At 40.9% G+C, this 16,563-nt stretch overlaps 1 long non-coding RNA gene across 2 annotated transcripts in view; it reads left to right on the top strand.

Moving 5' to 3' along the window:
* Positions 1-624: 624 nt before the first annotated feature.
* LOC122554563 overlaps positions 625-16,563 on the top strand; it is a 39,226-nt gene continuing 23,287 nt past the window's right edge. The window contains exons 1-3 of one of the 2 annotated variants that reach the window (XR_006313025.1): positions 625-972; positions 10,210-10,306; positions 13,201-13,287. This is a non-coding gene — a long non-coding RNA (uncharacterized LOC122554563). The remainder of the gene's footprint in view (positions 973-10,209; positions 10,307-13,200; positions 13,288-16,563) is intronic. The other variant, XR_006313026.1, reaches the window with a different exon arrangement.

Below are 16,563 nucleotides of genomic sequence, written 5' to 3'. Positions count from 1 at the left end.
GCAGGAAAGTTGACGCTTCAAGCATATGCTCTTCCTAAACCCATTCCTGATAAAGGGCTTACGCGCGGAGTGTTGACTCTCCTGCTCCTCAGATGCTGGGGTCTAGATTAGAGTAGTGCTGGAAAAGCACAGCAGTTCAGCAACATCCGAGGAGCAGGAAAATTGACATTTCGGGCAAAAGCCCTTCATCAGGAATACAGGCAGAGAGCCTGAAGGGTGTTCCTCAGATGCTGCCTGACCTGTTGTGCTTTTCCAGCGCCATACTTTTCGACTCTGATTTCTCCAGCATTTGCGATCCTCACTCTCTCTCAGAAGGTGAAGTCAGTCAGTGTCTCAAGGGAAAACATTACAGAGGGAAAATGACTTTTTACACACTACACAACAGTTTATTGGTAAATCAACAAACACAGAGCAACAAAGAAACTTGTAGACTCTCTGGGATTCCCTTGCAGAATGCTAAAAGGCTGAAGGTCGTAATTTGCAAGCTCCCAAGTGTAAATAAATATGAGGAAATACAAATTGCCAGCTTGTGACAATTGCAGGGGATATTTGCATTGCTCTGCAGAAACAGTTTACCCATTTTAAAAATGTAGTTCTCGGTTTTCAGCTTGGCATTGCTGCAGATTTGAGCAGCAGTTTTTCCACTATTTGCACACTGGGCCAGCACAGCGAGAACACAGATTAATGATCACCTCCAGACAGCAGCGTATCATCAATACAGCTCATTATCATTTTACAGAAGAACTTTGCGTCAGTCGCCAGTAGTCGGGTTACGGTAACTGATGGCCCACCTCTAGAGTTTTCAACAGCCAAGAGATTTCAAGTCGGTCCCTGATGCGCTTTAATTCAAAACAGGCAAAGGTTTGCGAGGGAGCGCGGTGTGAATTCTGAGATAAAAACACACTGGCTTCGCCACAGTACGGTGCAGAACAACTGAGCCGATCTTTTCACAGCTGCTGCCGTAATCCCAAGGTAAAGGTACATCTCAAATATTGAACCAGTCAATTTACCCAATTGGGGCTTTCTAGCAAGTCTGGGATAGCAGCAGGGTGTTCAATAGTTGAGCTACTGAGATTAATGACTCACCTTAAATTTCTCCTTCTTTCTGATGGTTACTTGCTTCTGACAAGATTAACAACCCAAGACACACACACAAAAAGGAAATACTGATCTAGTTTCAATAAATTGAGCGATTACTATTGTTCTTGTATTTAATGGAATGCCAATAAAGAAAATACGTGTACTACGTTATTACATATTTATATATGCTTCCCAATCCAGCAACCATGCATTACTTATTCATATCCTGTCATCTTACTGTTCATGCAATGGTTTGCAAGGTCATGGAAGTATAAGCTGATTTGACAGCATTGGGAAGGCATTGTACAATTAATGAAAGCACCTTGAGGTCCCAGTGACAGGAAGGCTATTGGTGTGCAGATCTGACATGTGGGGTTCACATTAGGCACTTAATTCTTTGCATAACATGGATTGATAAGGTAGTTATAACTGATGTTGTGTTCAGAGGTTGTAACTTTTTCATTATGAATAGGGTAATCAACTTTAACTGCTTTCTTTTTTAAAAAAAGTGTCATTGCGTTTGGTACTGGTTTGAAGGGGGTTAAAATACCAGGACAGTTTGCATAATCTTAACTGACAGTTGTGAGAATCTATATTAAATGGTGATTAATTTCCAATATTTAAGATGATTAAAGGAGCTAATGGGTTAGATAGAGAGAAAGCATTTATTCTGATAGAATGTCCAGAATAGGGAGGCACAACGTTAAAATATGAGCAAGCTTATTCAGAGTCATGACAGGAAGTAATCTTTCACATAAAGGGTATTCCCTCCAAAAGGCCGTTAATTAAATTGAAAATTCCAAACTTGGGTTTGGTAGATTTTTATTCAGCAAAGGTATTAGGAAGTTTGGAGTTATTTTGATCAAGGTGTTATGACGCAACTCTGGAGTGGGTGGGACTTGAACTCCGCCTTCCTGGCCTAAAGACACTACCACTACACTACAAATACTTTCAATGAAGAAATCTGGAGATGATTTCCGATCAACGTGTTCAGATGCTTTTACATATCTCTGGAACAGGTGGGACTTAAACCCATGCCTCCTGACTCAGAGGTAAAGGCACTACCACTGCACCACAATAGATTGCTCTATTAGTGCGGCATGGTGGCTCAATGGTTAGCATGACTGCCTCACAGCGCCAGGGCCCTGGGTTCAATTCCACCCTCAAGCAACTGTCTGTGTGGAGTTTGCACATTCTCCCCGTGTCTACGTGGGTTTCCTCTGGGTGGTCCAGTTTCCTCCCACAGTCCAAAGATGTGCGGAATTGCCCTGTAGTGTCCGGGAGGTGCAGATGAGGTGAATTAGCCAAGGTAAATGCAGGATTACATAGATGAGGTGAGTCTGGGTGGGCTCAATGGGCCAAATGCTTCCACACTGTAGGGTCTCTATGATTAAGAAATTTGGCAGCAAGCAGGTAGATACAGATCTAATTAAATGACAGAATGGATTCAAGGAGATGAATGGATTTCTTGTGTTCCTATGCTTCCCATTTTATTAGCTGCCTCAGTGCATCCTCAGGATAGCTGGGTCATTTGAAATCTTTGGTGATGTTATGGATCAGACCAAACCCCTTCAAAATACTTCAAGAAGGTAGCCTAAACCCTAACTTTTTCTTATTTGAAAGGTAGATGTGAAATGGGTGTTCCAGATGTGATGCAGCTACTCAAATCACTCGATGTTAAGGAAAACAATTTATTTAACCACTATAGTTAAAATACAAACAAAAGAAAAAGGAATTTAAAATAACTTAACTATTGGAAAACTTAACCGAATAATCAATACAGTATCTATTGCTAATTACCTGTTCCAATATAGTAATATCCCATAAACACACCTCTTGGCAAAAAAGTAAATTCAGACACAGATTCTTATATGATATTTAATATCAAGAGAGATCTCAGACAAAGTCACAGTTAGGAATCATTTCCTGAAGCTCCCACTCTTCTATGACCCAAAAAGCTTCTCACTGTTACAGCTAAAAACAAACCCAGATAGTCTGATTGGGGCTGTGCCCGAAGCGTCGAATCTCCTGTTCCCTGGATGCTGCCTGACCTGCTGTGCTGTTCCAGCAATAAAGTTTCAACCCCTCCATTGATACATTTTTTTTAAAAAGTAAAAGCCTCTTAACCTATTGACTCAGGCCAGCTCCTGTAGTCACCTCTGCCTTTACAATCTCTCTTCCAAAAACTCAGGACAACATAACCGTTTTAAAGTGATTGCAGTGTCACGGTGATCATCGCTGCTCATTTGTGAGATCACCCAGAGGCCAGATAAGGGGCCCATGCTCAGGGTAACAACATGGTAGTAGTAGAACTTGCGAATTTTTCTGGCTGGAGAGGGAGAAACCCAGGCAACATTGGCTCCGTACAGTGGATCCTATGGGAAGAAGGCAAATGCAATGTTAGCATTCGCTTTGGTAGGGCTAGAATATGAGACTAAGATTACTACTGAGGCTGTATCAGGTTCTAATCAGACTGCATTTGGAATATTGTGAATAGTGTTGGGTCCTATATCTAAGGAAGGATGTGCTGGCCTTGGAGGGGATCCACAGGAGATTTACCAGGATGATCCCAGGGATAAAGGTCTTATCACATGAGGAGCATTTGAATCTGCACTTGATGGAGTTCAGTAGGATGGGTGAGGGGCTGTCAGATTGAAACTTACAGAATACTGAGAGACCTAGATAGAATTGATGTGAAGGTGATGTTTCAGTGACGAGCCCCTGAGAGCACAACCTCAGAGTGAAAGCATGTCTCTTTAGAACTGAGATGAACAGGAATGAACAGAGAGTGTTGAGTCTGTGGAACACACCGCTGCAGAAGGCTGTGGAGGCAAAGTCATTGAATGTATTTAAGACAGACATAGGTAAGTTTTTGATAAGTAAAGGGATCACGAGAGAAGGCAGGAGAGGTGAGTTGGATAGAACATTAGCTTGGTCATGAAAAGCGCAGGGTAGTTGTGGAGGGGTGTTTTTCTGAGTGGAAGTCTGTGACCAGTGGTGTTCCGCAAGGGTCAGTTCTGGGATCTCTGTTATATGAAATATATATAAATGATTTGGCTCAACATAGGTGGTCTGATTTGTAAGTTTGCCGACATCATGAAGATTGGTGGAGTTGTGGATAATGAGGAAGGTTGTCAAAGGGTACACTAGAATATGTTGGGCAGAGAAATGGCAGATGGAGTTTAATCAGACAAGTATGAAGTGATGCATGTTGGGAGGTCAAATGCAAGAAAAAGTATACAGTAAATGCCAGTACTCTTGGGAAGGAAGGATCTTGGGGTGCAGTTCCATAGCTCCCTGAAAGTGGATACACATGTAGATAAAGTGGTAAAGAAGGCGTACGACAGGCTTGTCTTTATCTTTCGGGGCACTGAGTATAAAAGTGAATATGTTGGGCAGAGAAATGGCAGATGGAGTTTAATCAGACAAGTATGAAGTGATGCATGTTGGGAGGTCAAATGCAAGAAAAAGTATACAGTAAATGCCAGGACTCTTGGGAAGGAAGGATCTTGGGGTGCAGTTCCATAGCTCCCTGAAGTGGCTACACATGTAGATAAAGTGGTAAAGAAGGTGTACGGCAGGCTTGTCTTTATCGTTTGGGGCACTGAGTATAAAAGTTGGTGAGTCATGTTGCAACTGTATGAATTTTTTGTTGGAGTATTGTGTACAGTTATTGTCGCCACACTATAGGAAGGATGTGGAGCCTTGGAGAGGTTGCAAAAGAGGCTTACCAAGATGTTGCCTAGATTGAAGTTTACGAACTATAAGGAGAGGTTGGATGAACTTGCACTCTTTTCACTAGAGCGTCGGAGGCTGAGGGGTGACCTGATAGGGGTATATAAAATCATGAGAAGCTTGATAGGGTGGAAATGTCAACTACTACAGGATGTAAGTTTAAAGTGAGAGGGAAAAAATTTGAGATATGCGAGGCAAGTTTCTTACAGAGGGTAGTTGATGCCTGGAACACGCTGTCAGGGGAGGCGGTAGAAGTAAACACGATAGCAATGTTCAAGACACATTTAGACAGACACATGAACAGGCTGGGAATACAAGAATATGGACCATGTACATGCAGATAGGATTAATTTAGAATGGCATCATGGTCTGCATGGACATGATGGGCTGAAGAGCCTGTTCCTGTGCTGTGCTTTAATGGGATTGAGAAACATATCAGCTATGATGGAATATGGGGCCGACTCAGTGGGCCAAATGGCGCATTTATGCTCCCGTATGTTATGGTCTTGTGGTTTTGGTCCAAAATGGATAACCTCACACTTCCTTAGACTGAACTCCAGCTGCCACAGTTCTGCCCATTCACTTAGTCTATCAATATGGCTTTGTAATTTTATGCTGTCATCTACATTGTCTACAATGCCGCCTAAGTTTATATCATCAGCAAATTTGGATATATGACTTTCTATGCCATTATCCAAGCTGTTTATAAATAATATGAATAATTTAGGCTCTAACACAGATCCTTGTGGGACACCACTGGTCACACCATGCCAATTTGAGTACCTCCCATTTTTCCTACTTTCTGTTACCTACCACTCAAATAATTTCCCAGCCATATCAGCAATTTGCCCTCAGTTCGGTCAGCTTCTATCTTAGTTAACAGCCTCTTATGTGGGATTTTATCAAAGTGGAAGTCTATTTAAGCATCATTGATAGATAGTCCCCTCTTCAAAACAGTCCATGAGGTTTGTCAGGCATGACCTATCTGTTATGAATCCACGCTGACTCCTTGATCAAGTGAAAGTTTTCACGGTGCTCAGATACTCCATCCTTGATTATAGATTACAGCAAATTCCCTGGAAGTTAGCTTAGCTGGTCTATAATTCCCTGATTTTTCTCTTCCACTCTTAAAAACAGAGTTTTCCAGCAATATCCATTTTCATTTCACTCATCTTTCCCATTTGCATACTTTTAATTGAAGAGGCACATGACAATAAGAGGAAAATGCAAGGCCATGAGGAGAAACAATCAAAGGCTCTGAAGCAGATCAATACTGTAATTAGTGCATTTATTATCAGTGTCATTCAGCATGATTTGGATCTCTTACTTGCTTTGTGACATCAGTGGAAATCTTGACCATACCTCTGATACTAATGGGCATCAATGTATGTTGTGTAGTTCAAAGTGTATTGCTTGGAGCCACTTTGACGGGACACAATTAGTAAGGTGTAATTTGTTGACATGGATCACTCGGGAAGGAATTACTAATGCCCTTCTAAGAGTATCAAACAAATTGAACAAGCACTTTTATTTGTGAGAAATACTTGCTCAAATTTCTCTCAATGGGTCTCTGATCTGAAGGTGTGATTGATGCGGTTTGAATGATGCTGTTCTTTGAGATTGACAGCATTCATGAGAATGTAGAACAGCATAGCTCAAAGAACAGGTCCTTCGGCCCACCATGTTGTGCTGAACATGATGCCAAATTAATCTAATCCCTTCTGCCAGCCCTCAGTCCATATCCCTCCATTCCTTACATATTCATGTGTTTATCTAAAAGTCCCTTAAATGCCCCTATCATATCTGTCTCAACCTCTGGCAGCCCGTTCCAGACTCTTGACACTCTCTGTGTAAAAAAACTTGCTCCTCACACCTCCTTTGAACATTCCCCCTCTCACCTTAAATGCATGCCCCCTGGTATTAGACATTTCAAGTCTGGGGAAAAAAGATTCTGACTGTCAACCCTATCTATGCATCTCATAATTTTATAGACTTCTATCCAGTCTCCCCTCAACCTGCTCTGCTCCAGAGAAGACATCCTGAATTTTTCTGGCCTCTCCTCATAGCTTATACCGTCTAATCCAGGCAGCATGCTGGTAAACCTCTTTTGCAGTCTCTCCAAGTCTCTCTACGTCCTTCCTGTAATCAGGTGACCAGAACTAAATGCAATGCTCGTGTGGGAGGAAGTGAGGACTGCAGATGCTGGAGATCAAAGTCAAAAAGTGTGATGCTGGAAAATCACAGTGGGTCAGGCAGCATCCGAGGAGCAGGAGAATCGACATTTCAGGCATAAGCTCGATGAAGAGCTTGTGCTTGAAACGTCGACTCTCCTGCTCCTCGGATGCTGCCTGATTGGCTGTGCTTTTCCAGCACCACACTTTTTGATGGCAGTACTTGTGTGGCCTAACAAAAGTCTTATAAAGCTGCAACGTAACATCCTGACTTTTGTACTCAGTTCCCCGACCAATAAAGGCAAGCATGCCTTTCATTAGTTCATAATTTCTGCCTCTCAAATGTATTGTTCAAGTGCATTCCTTTTACCAGTATCAATTTTAGATGCATTCAGTATAGGCAAACATCATACCAGTAGATTGTATTTAAGTCTGCTGTGCTTTGTCTATGAATAAATACATTAGGCAGCTCAGTTTAAAAATAAATGAGGAAATGTCATGAGTCAGGTCTAAACAAGATGGCAGTTTGAAATCCTGGATATAGGCTTCACCAAACTAATCTGCTCCAAGCCTCTGTTCCGTTATGACTGTTAATAATTTCAGCAGGGATGTTTTACTGATCCCTTAGTGGAAATAAAAGGTTCTGTATTTTTCATAAAAATATGCATTGCGTGTAGTCCACTGTTATTCTAAGAAGAATAGATTCTTCTCAAAATGAATCCACACTTTGATGAGCGTACTGGGATTTTCACTAAATTCATTTGTCATTTGAGCCGTCAATTATAATTTCACTGAAATTGCTTGGAATGGCAACGAGGTAAGAATACTCCTCGTCAGTTTCAGGAGTTATGGCTCAATATTTGATGAAAAAAAACCTCAGCAATTTGTGCTAATGCAATTGCTGCTTTATCCTCAAAATATTTTACTGATTTTCTTTAATCGTGTAAAAATAAATCTGGAACATCAAAAGTCCCAAGAAAGGTATCACATTGATTTGCATTTTCTATCATTTATAGAGTCATAGAGATGTACAGCATAGAAACAGACCCTTCGGTCCAACTCATCCATGCCGACCAGATATCCTAAACTAATCTAGTCCCATTTGCCAGCACTTGGCCTATATTCCTCTAAACCCTTCCTATTCATGCACCCATCCAAATGCATTTTAAATGTTGTAATTGTACCAGCCTCCACCACTTCCTCTGGCAGCTCATTCCATACACACACCACCCTCTGCATGAAAAAGTTACCTATTAGGTCCCCTTTAAATTTTTCCCTTCTCACCCTAAACCTATGCCCTTTAGTTCTGGACTCTCCCAACCCAGGGAAAATACCTTGTCTATTTATCCTATCCATGCCCATCATGATTTTATAAATCTGTATAAGGTCATCCCTCAGCCTCCAACGCTCCAGGGAAAACAGCCCCAGCCTGTTGAGCATCTTCCTATAGCTCAAATCCTCCAACCCTGGCAACATCTTGTAAATCTTTTCTGAACCTATTCAAATTTCACAACATCCTTCCAATAGGAGAGAGACCAGAACTGCACACAATATTCTAAAAGTGGCCTAACCAATTTCCTGTACAGCCACAACATGACCTCCCAACTCCTATACTCAATGCTCTGACCAATAAAGGAAGCATACCAAATGCTTTCTTCACTGTCCTATCTACCTGCGACTCCACTTTCAAGGAACTATGAACCTGCACTCCAAGGTCTCTTTGTTCAGTAACACTCTCCAGGACTTTACCTTTATAGAGTCATAGAATCATGGAGATGTTCAGCACGGAAAAGACCTTCGGTCCAACTTGTCCAAACCAACCACATCTCCCAACCTAATCTAGTCCCACTTGCCAGCACCCAGCCCATATCCCTCCAAACCCTTCCTATTCATATACCCATTCAGATGTCTTGTAAGTGTTGCAATTGGACCAGCCTCCACCACTTCCTCTGGTGGTTCATTCCGTACACGCACCACCCTCTTCTTCACTATCCTATCTATCTGCGACTCTACTTTCAAGGAGCTATGAGCCTGCACTCCAAGGTCTTTTTGTTCAGCAACATTCCCTAGGACCTTACCTTTAAGTGTAAAAGTCCTGCTAAGATTTGCTTTCCAAAATACAACACCTCGCATTTATCTAAATTAAACTCCATCTGCCACTCCTCAGCCCATTGGCCCATCTCATCAAGATCTTGTTGTAATCTGAGGTAACCCTCTTCGCTGAACATTGTCATAATGAGTGAAACTTGTTTGTTATTCATTTGTTGCGGGTTCCGGTGACACCATTGCCAGTAACTACTTTAGGCAATTGCCATAGTAAGTTTGGCAGAGAAAATGAGAACCCTTTAAAGCAACAGTATCTTGCAAATATATCTTTGAAATAACAGCATCAAAGAACAAAATTTTACCATAAACCACATGGAGACAGATATTATAATGGGTAAACAATGTGTCTTAGAGAGTGAAAGGAATACTACGGAGCCAAGGAGGCTGGCAGGAAGAGGATTCCAGAGGTAAGGGTCTGGGCAGCTTTTTGTGGTGAAAATTAGGGGTTTACAAAAGCCTGGAATTGGAGATATGAAGTGAGCTTGGAGGTTCGCTTTCAGTTTATAGACATTGAGATGAGCAATGCCTTAGAGGAATCTAAAAACAGGATGAGAATATAAAAATCAAAACCAAACTAAACATTGCCATTTTTAGTTGTATTCGCAAGTCATAGAGTCATACTGCATGGGAACAGATCTTTTGGTCCAACTAGTACATACCGATCATGCTCCCAAACTAAACTAGTCCCACTTGCCTGTGTTTGGCCTGTATCCATTCTAATCTTTTCTCTTTATGAACTTTTCTAAATGTCTTTTAATTGTTGTAATTGTACCTGCATCCACCACTTCCTCTGGTAGTTCCTTCCATACACAAACCACTCCGTGTGTAAAAACAAGTTGCCCTTGTCCTTTTTAACACTTTCTCCTCTTACCTTAAAAAATGTGCCCCCTAGTTTTGAACTCCCTGACCATTGAGAAAAGGCCCTTGCTTTTAACATTATCTATGTCCTCATGTTTTTTTAAACCTCTGTAAGGTCATCCCTCAGCCTCTGATGTTCCAATGGAAAAAGTCCCAGCCTATCCAGCCTATTTTTTAACTCAAAACCTCCATTCCTGGCAATATCCTGGTAAATCTTTTCTGAACCCTCCCCAATTTAATAACATTCTACCAATGGCAGGGTGGCCAGAATGGCATACAGTACTCCAGAAGAGGCCTCACCAACATCCTGTACAACCTCAACATAACTCCTATGCTCAGAGGTCTAAGCAAAGAAGGTAAGCATGCCAAATGCCGCCTTACAGGCTAAGCTCAAATTTATTCTTGTAACTGGAGCTGGTGGTCAAACCATAGTGGAAGGGTGCTGGTTGGATAAGCAAAGGGAAGCTTACCAACGTTTAGCAAGTAAATGGCATGGGTTTAGTTGGTGTGACTCCCAGTTGTAAGTTCCCACACTTTCAAGTTCCTCAGCTTTGAGTTGTTCGAAATGGTTGTTTTTGTCGGCCTGATTGTTTCTGAATGTAAATGAGGAGTCATGGTAGCAATTTAGATAAAAGAGGCTAGAATTTTGCATGTATTTGTGTCGAGAGATACGTATAAATGGGCATATATGAAATAGCCAGGATAAAATATTAAGAAACTCAGGCCCAGAATGTGTCACTCAAATTGGCCACAATTCTCCCCTCCCTCAAAGCGGCAAGAATGGGAAATAATCGGGTGAGTTGGTCCCAGAGCGATACTTCCTGCAACTTAGCAAATAAGTGGTAGGTAAGAAGCTCCATTCGGGACTTTCTCGATTCACCTGTAATTGAGGCCCTTAGGTTGTCAATTAACAGTCACTTAGGAGCTTTGACTCAATCCCTCCGACTGACATCTTCTGCAAGCCATCACACTGCAACGATAGGCCAAGAAAAGTGCCAAAGTTTATCAGTCAGCACTTAAAAAGCTAATTGATGTGCACACTGTGGCAATCTTTCTCAATAGCATGCAAACTGATATCCAACAGTCCCATCTCCACACTTAGTCTCAATGGTGGAAAATTGCACACAGTAATATACTAGAACTGAATTTCCTAACTCCGTGATAACTGTTGATTGATCCCTGCCTCTGATGATAGTGTGACATATTGTAATGGTTGCACCATCAGCTTTAACAGCCATAAACATCAATTTCGTGCACTTGAAAAACAGATGCCATTGAACCCAGAATCTAGACAGACCAGGAAATAGCCACTTTATTCTGACATAATATTATGGTATTTCGACTGTTTTAAAACATTTATTCTTGCTGATATCTATACTATATTTCTTCTTTACATCTATTTTTAATGGTATATGTCAGAGTCACATTAAAAATAAAAGAAACCTTCAACAATTACATGTTGTTCAATATGCAATGCCTAATGTGCACAAATGATAGTTAGATGGTTTCAAAATGCCATTTGCATAGCCAAAAACATGGTTATTTTGGATATTTTCTCTGAATCCTGATTGTTTCTCTTGATCTATGTTCCAGTGAATAACAAAATGATCATAAAATTTGGATATAAATAGGCTTTGTCAAAATGGATGCAGTTTTTGGGAGCCACTTTCTGATTATGCACCCACTGAAAACTGATTTGACTCGTGTTAAAAGAAAAATTTCTGCATCCATAGTTTTCTCTTACTTTGTTGTTCATAACAAATTTTCTGTTCTGCAGTCATCTCTACTACCTTGATAAAGAATAGAAAATAACACCATCTCCAGGGGTCTAACTTCACAGTGCAGGGACAGCAACTGTTGTTAAGATGATGCATTTTTATGCAATGAATGGGGCTGGGTGCCTCTTTTAATCTATAAGTTTTAAAGGAAATGGTGTTATTGTAAACTAGTCCTCAGCATGATTCTAAAATAAATCTCTCCGTATTTTTCTACCTGTCTCAGTTTTCATGAACAGCATCTCCTTTACAGCCCAGATTAAAAACAGAGTGCTGACTTAGAAAATGATTTGCAATGCAGGAGTAAAAATACCAATTGGAATTGATTTGAAGTATTCAGGTAAATCAACGTTGAACCTAAAACCACTAGATTCTAAAAAAGTATCATATTGGAGTCAAAAGATTAATTCTGTTTCTCTCTATACAGATGCTGCCAGACCTACTGAGTTTCCCCTGTATTTTCTGTGTTTTTGGATTCTCAGCATCCACAGTATTTTGGCTCTATTTCAGTGTGGCCCCTCTTGATTTTCTCAGTCATGCTCAAGATTTCCCAATCTGTACATACCTGGCAGCAACTAATTTGTGCAAGAGACATTTGAGTCAGTGAATAGATCCTTTAACACTAGCCAGGCCATTTATCTTGTGTAGACTATAAAACTGTAACCAACTATGAAAAAGAGCCAAAACTTGTAGAATTCCCGCAACAGCCAGGAGCTACAACTCTGCACTACCTCGTTCACTTGCAACATCTTTGATTATTAAAGGCCTTAAATGATACTCCCAGAATAATTCACTAGAAAATAGTAGGGAGTTGGCTAAAACGGCAAATGTTATATATTAACTGCACTATGCTAAATTCATATCTCACTCGATTGATGACATTGCTACCATCTTCATCATCTGACTAACAATGATTAGATTCTCCTTCTCTTCCTCCCTTGCCCCATTCCCGGAAATTGGCAGATTTGGAACACACCAGTATTGTAATATTACACAGATCTCAGAAAGGGTCAAGTAGAGATGACTTCTATCTTATTCTCTGTACATTCAGTAAATTATGTGACAATTATGTAAACAGGCAATCAGCCTGTATGTATGTAATATAACAGTAACATAAGTAAGCATAGAAACCAAAGAATATGTAAAACTGAGATATCATATCTTTGTACATAGTGATGTTAATAAACCCTCAAGACTTATGCCTCAGTAAGAACCTGGTCTTTATTATGTATCTTACATAGGCTAACATTTGGGAAGCACTCAGTCCATATCATACTGCAGAGATGTTTTATCTCATGAAAATTACACCGTGGTGGGTGAAAGTGGGCACTAGAAATTAATATTTGGGAGTAGAAGCAAGTGGAAACAAGTAGCACTAGATGTTAGTTGCAGCAAATTGGTATCAAAGGCTGAAAGGTGATAGTGACAGTGACAATTGTGAAGTGTTTTTAACCATCATCTGTTTGAGTTTATAGCTGAAGTTAGAGCTGAACATTGAACGACCAAGACTTAAGGCTGGAACCTATATTGAACTACAGCAACCACGATGGAGGAACCACAATGTGAGTACACTCTCTCCCTTAAAGAAAAAGGGAGATCCTTGTGTGTTCAGTTTAAAGCTGGTAGTTTTTCAAGAGACAGCTGTAATCTAGCAAAACAATCCCAGAATGAAATACAGCCGAAGAGACGGGAAAAAAAGCATTGAATAAACACAATCAGTCAATTCCACCAATTTATTTTCTTCAGAAATGGCACAAAAACTGTGCCACATCATGCAGCTGTGAGTTCTTTTTAGCAATTTAACAAATCAAATGTAAAGAATATCTAATAAAAAAGGAGAACACAGCTAAGAGGAAAGAAGGAGGTAGTTGATGAGTGGACGAAGACCTCCAACAGGCCATGCCATGTGTCAGTGCAAACATGTAACAATGGAAGTAGAATTTACAAAAAAGAATTGATGTTTCTTCCGTGACATTGAGTTGTGTCTCCTCCGCCCAGTTGGAATTTTCAAGCTCTAGATTAGATACATATTCTTGACAGTTGACTGTGCGATATGGAATAATTTTCCATTACCTCCTGAAATGATAAGGAGGAAATCTGAACAAGTGTAGCCAGCCAAAAACAACTCTGTTCTCTGACGATATCTTTAGCACCAAAACACTGGCATACCACTCTTCAGCAGTTTGCTGTTACAATTCAGAAATGTATCTTTGCCTCAGACTGCTAAGTGAAACACAGTAACTGTACTGAGAAAAGATACGGGTGAACTCCAGTAAGTCACTTCATTTTGAAGTGTAATGTGGTTGGTTAAGGATATCAATGACAGATTTCATCTTGAACAAACAATGAGATTAGTATTATTCACCTGTTTCGGTGCCATGTTACAGACAAAGTCCAGCATGACTATTAACTGAATTCAATAGCTTTGTGTGAATTAAGGCTGTTTGTTACTCATTCTGTAACTGGGAAGGATCTATAACTTGCTTTTCACTTTTGTAAGCATAGTATGTGTGTGTGATTTACTTTCTTACTTGTGTAACTTTAATAATCTGTGGAATTCCATGCCCAGTGAAGTAATTGAGGGTTTTGAAACTAAAATAATTTTTTTGAAGGAATTAATTATGGTAAGTGGGCGGGTAAGTGGAGTTGAGGCCACAAAAAGATCAGCAACGATCTTATTGAATGGTGGAGCAGGCTCGAAGGGCCAGACGGAGTACACCTGTTCCTGGTTCTTGTGAGATGTGGTTTATTATCACTGAAACACGAGACATATAAACAAGCAAGTCTAGAATCCCCATCTTTCACTCTAATTTCCTGAGTAGCATTTGAATATGATAGAGGTACCTGGGACTTCGATGTTGTGGCCATTTCAGAGACATGGATAGAGCAGGGTGAGGAATGGATATTGCAGGTTCCAGGGTTTAGATCTTTCATTAAAAACAGGCAAGGCGGTAAAAGGGGGGGAGGCGTGGCCTTGTTAGTCAAAGATAATATAATGGTGGCTGAGAGAACGTTTGATGAGGACTTGTCTACTGAGGTAGTGTGGGCTGAGGTTAGAAACAGGAGAGGAGAGCTCACACTTCTTGGAATTTTTTATAGGCCTCTGCAGAGTTCCAGGGAGGTGGAAGAGAGCTTTAGCGACATTATTCTGGGTAGGAGTGAAAGGAACAGGGTGGTCATTATGGGGACTTTAACTTCCCCAACACTGATTGGAAATGTTATAGCTCTAGCACGTCGGATGGATCAGTTTTTGTCCAATGTGTACAGGAGGGTTTCCTGACACAGTATGTCGAAGGGCCGGCGAGGGGAGGCCACACTGGATCTGGTGCTTGGTAATTTAGTTGTAGGTGAGCACTTTGGAGAGAATGATCATAATTCAGTTATGTTTAGTTTAGCGATGGAAAGGGATAGGTACATGCCACAGGTCAAGAGTTATCGATGGGGCAAGGGCAATTATAATGCGATTAGGCAAGAATTGGGATGCATAGAATGGGGCAGCAAAATGCAGGAGATGCAGACAATCGAAATGTGGAGCTAGTTTAATGAACAGATGTTGCGTGTCCTTGATAGGTATGTCCCTGTCAGGCAGGGAGCAAGTGATAAGGTAAGGGAACCGTGGTTTACTACAGAAATTGCATCTCTTGTTAAGAAGACGGAGGCTTATGTGTTGATGAGGCAAGATGGTTCAGATGAGGCGATGGAGAGTTACAGATCAGCTAGGAAGGATTTAAAGAGAGAGTTAAGAACAGCAAAGAGAGGACACAAGCAGTATTTAGTAAATGGAATAAAGGAGAACCCTAAAGCTTTCTATAGGAATGTGAGGAATAAAAGGATGGTTAGGGTAGGAATAGGGCCAGTCAAAGACAGAAATGGGAAGTTGAGTGTGGACCCTGTAGAGATCGAGAGGTGCTAAATGAACATTTCTCATTGGTGTTCACTCAGAAAAAGGAGAATATTGTAGAGGAGAAGAATGAGGTGCGAGGTATTAGACTAGAAAGGATTGACGTTAGTTATGTACAGGTATTATCAGTTCTAGAAGGAGTGAAAGTAGACAAGTCCCGTGGGCCGGATGGGATTTATCCGAGGATTCTGTGGGAAGCTAGGGAGAAGATAGCAGAGCCTTTGTCTTTAATATTTGAGTCATCATTGTCTACAGGTTTAGTACCTGAGGACTGGAGGTTTGCAAATGTTGTGCCATTGTTCAAGAAGGGCAGCAGAGATGACCCAGGTAATTATAGACCAGTGAGCCTTACTTCTGTTGTAGGAAAGGTTTTGGAAAGGATTATAACAGATAAGATTTATAATCATCTAGCAAGCAACAATTTGATTTCAGATAGTCAACATGGTTTCGTCAAGGGCAGGTCGTGTCTCACAAACCTCATTGAATTTTTTGAGAAGGTGACCAAGCATGTGAATGAGGGTAGGGCAGTTGACGTGGTATACATGGACTTCAGTAAAGCCTTTGATAAGGTTCCACATGGTAGGCTGATGGAGAAAATGCAGAGGCATGGGACTAGGGGTGATTTAGCAGTTTGGATTAGAAACTGGCTTTCCGAAAGAAGTCAGTGAGTGGTAGTTGATGGAAAATATTCAGTCTGGAGTCCAGTTGCTAGTGGTGTGCCACAATGATCTGATTTGGGACCACTGCTGTTTGTCAGTTTTATAAATGACTTGGATGCAGGCAAAGGTGGGTGGGTTAGTAAGTTTGCAGATGTCACTAAAGTCGGTGGAGTAGTGGACAGTTTGGAAGAATGTTACAGGTTGCAGGGGGACTTGGATAAACTGCTGAAAATGTGTTGCTGGAAAAGCGCAGCAGGTCAGGCAGCATCCAGGGAACA

Source organism: Chiloscyllium plagiosum, chromosome 11 (genome assembly GCF_004010195.1).
Source record: "Chiloscyllium plagiosum isolate BGI_BamShark_2017 chromosome 11, ASM401019v2, whole genome shotgun sequence".
In the NCBI taxonomy this organism is placed as follows: Eukaryota; Metazoa; Chordata; class Chondrichthyes; order Orectolobiformes; family Hemiscylliidae; genus Chiloscyllium; species Chiloscyllium plagiosum.
This window is presented reverse-complemented; position numbering and strand designations above follow the sequence as displayed.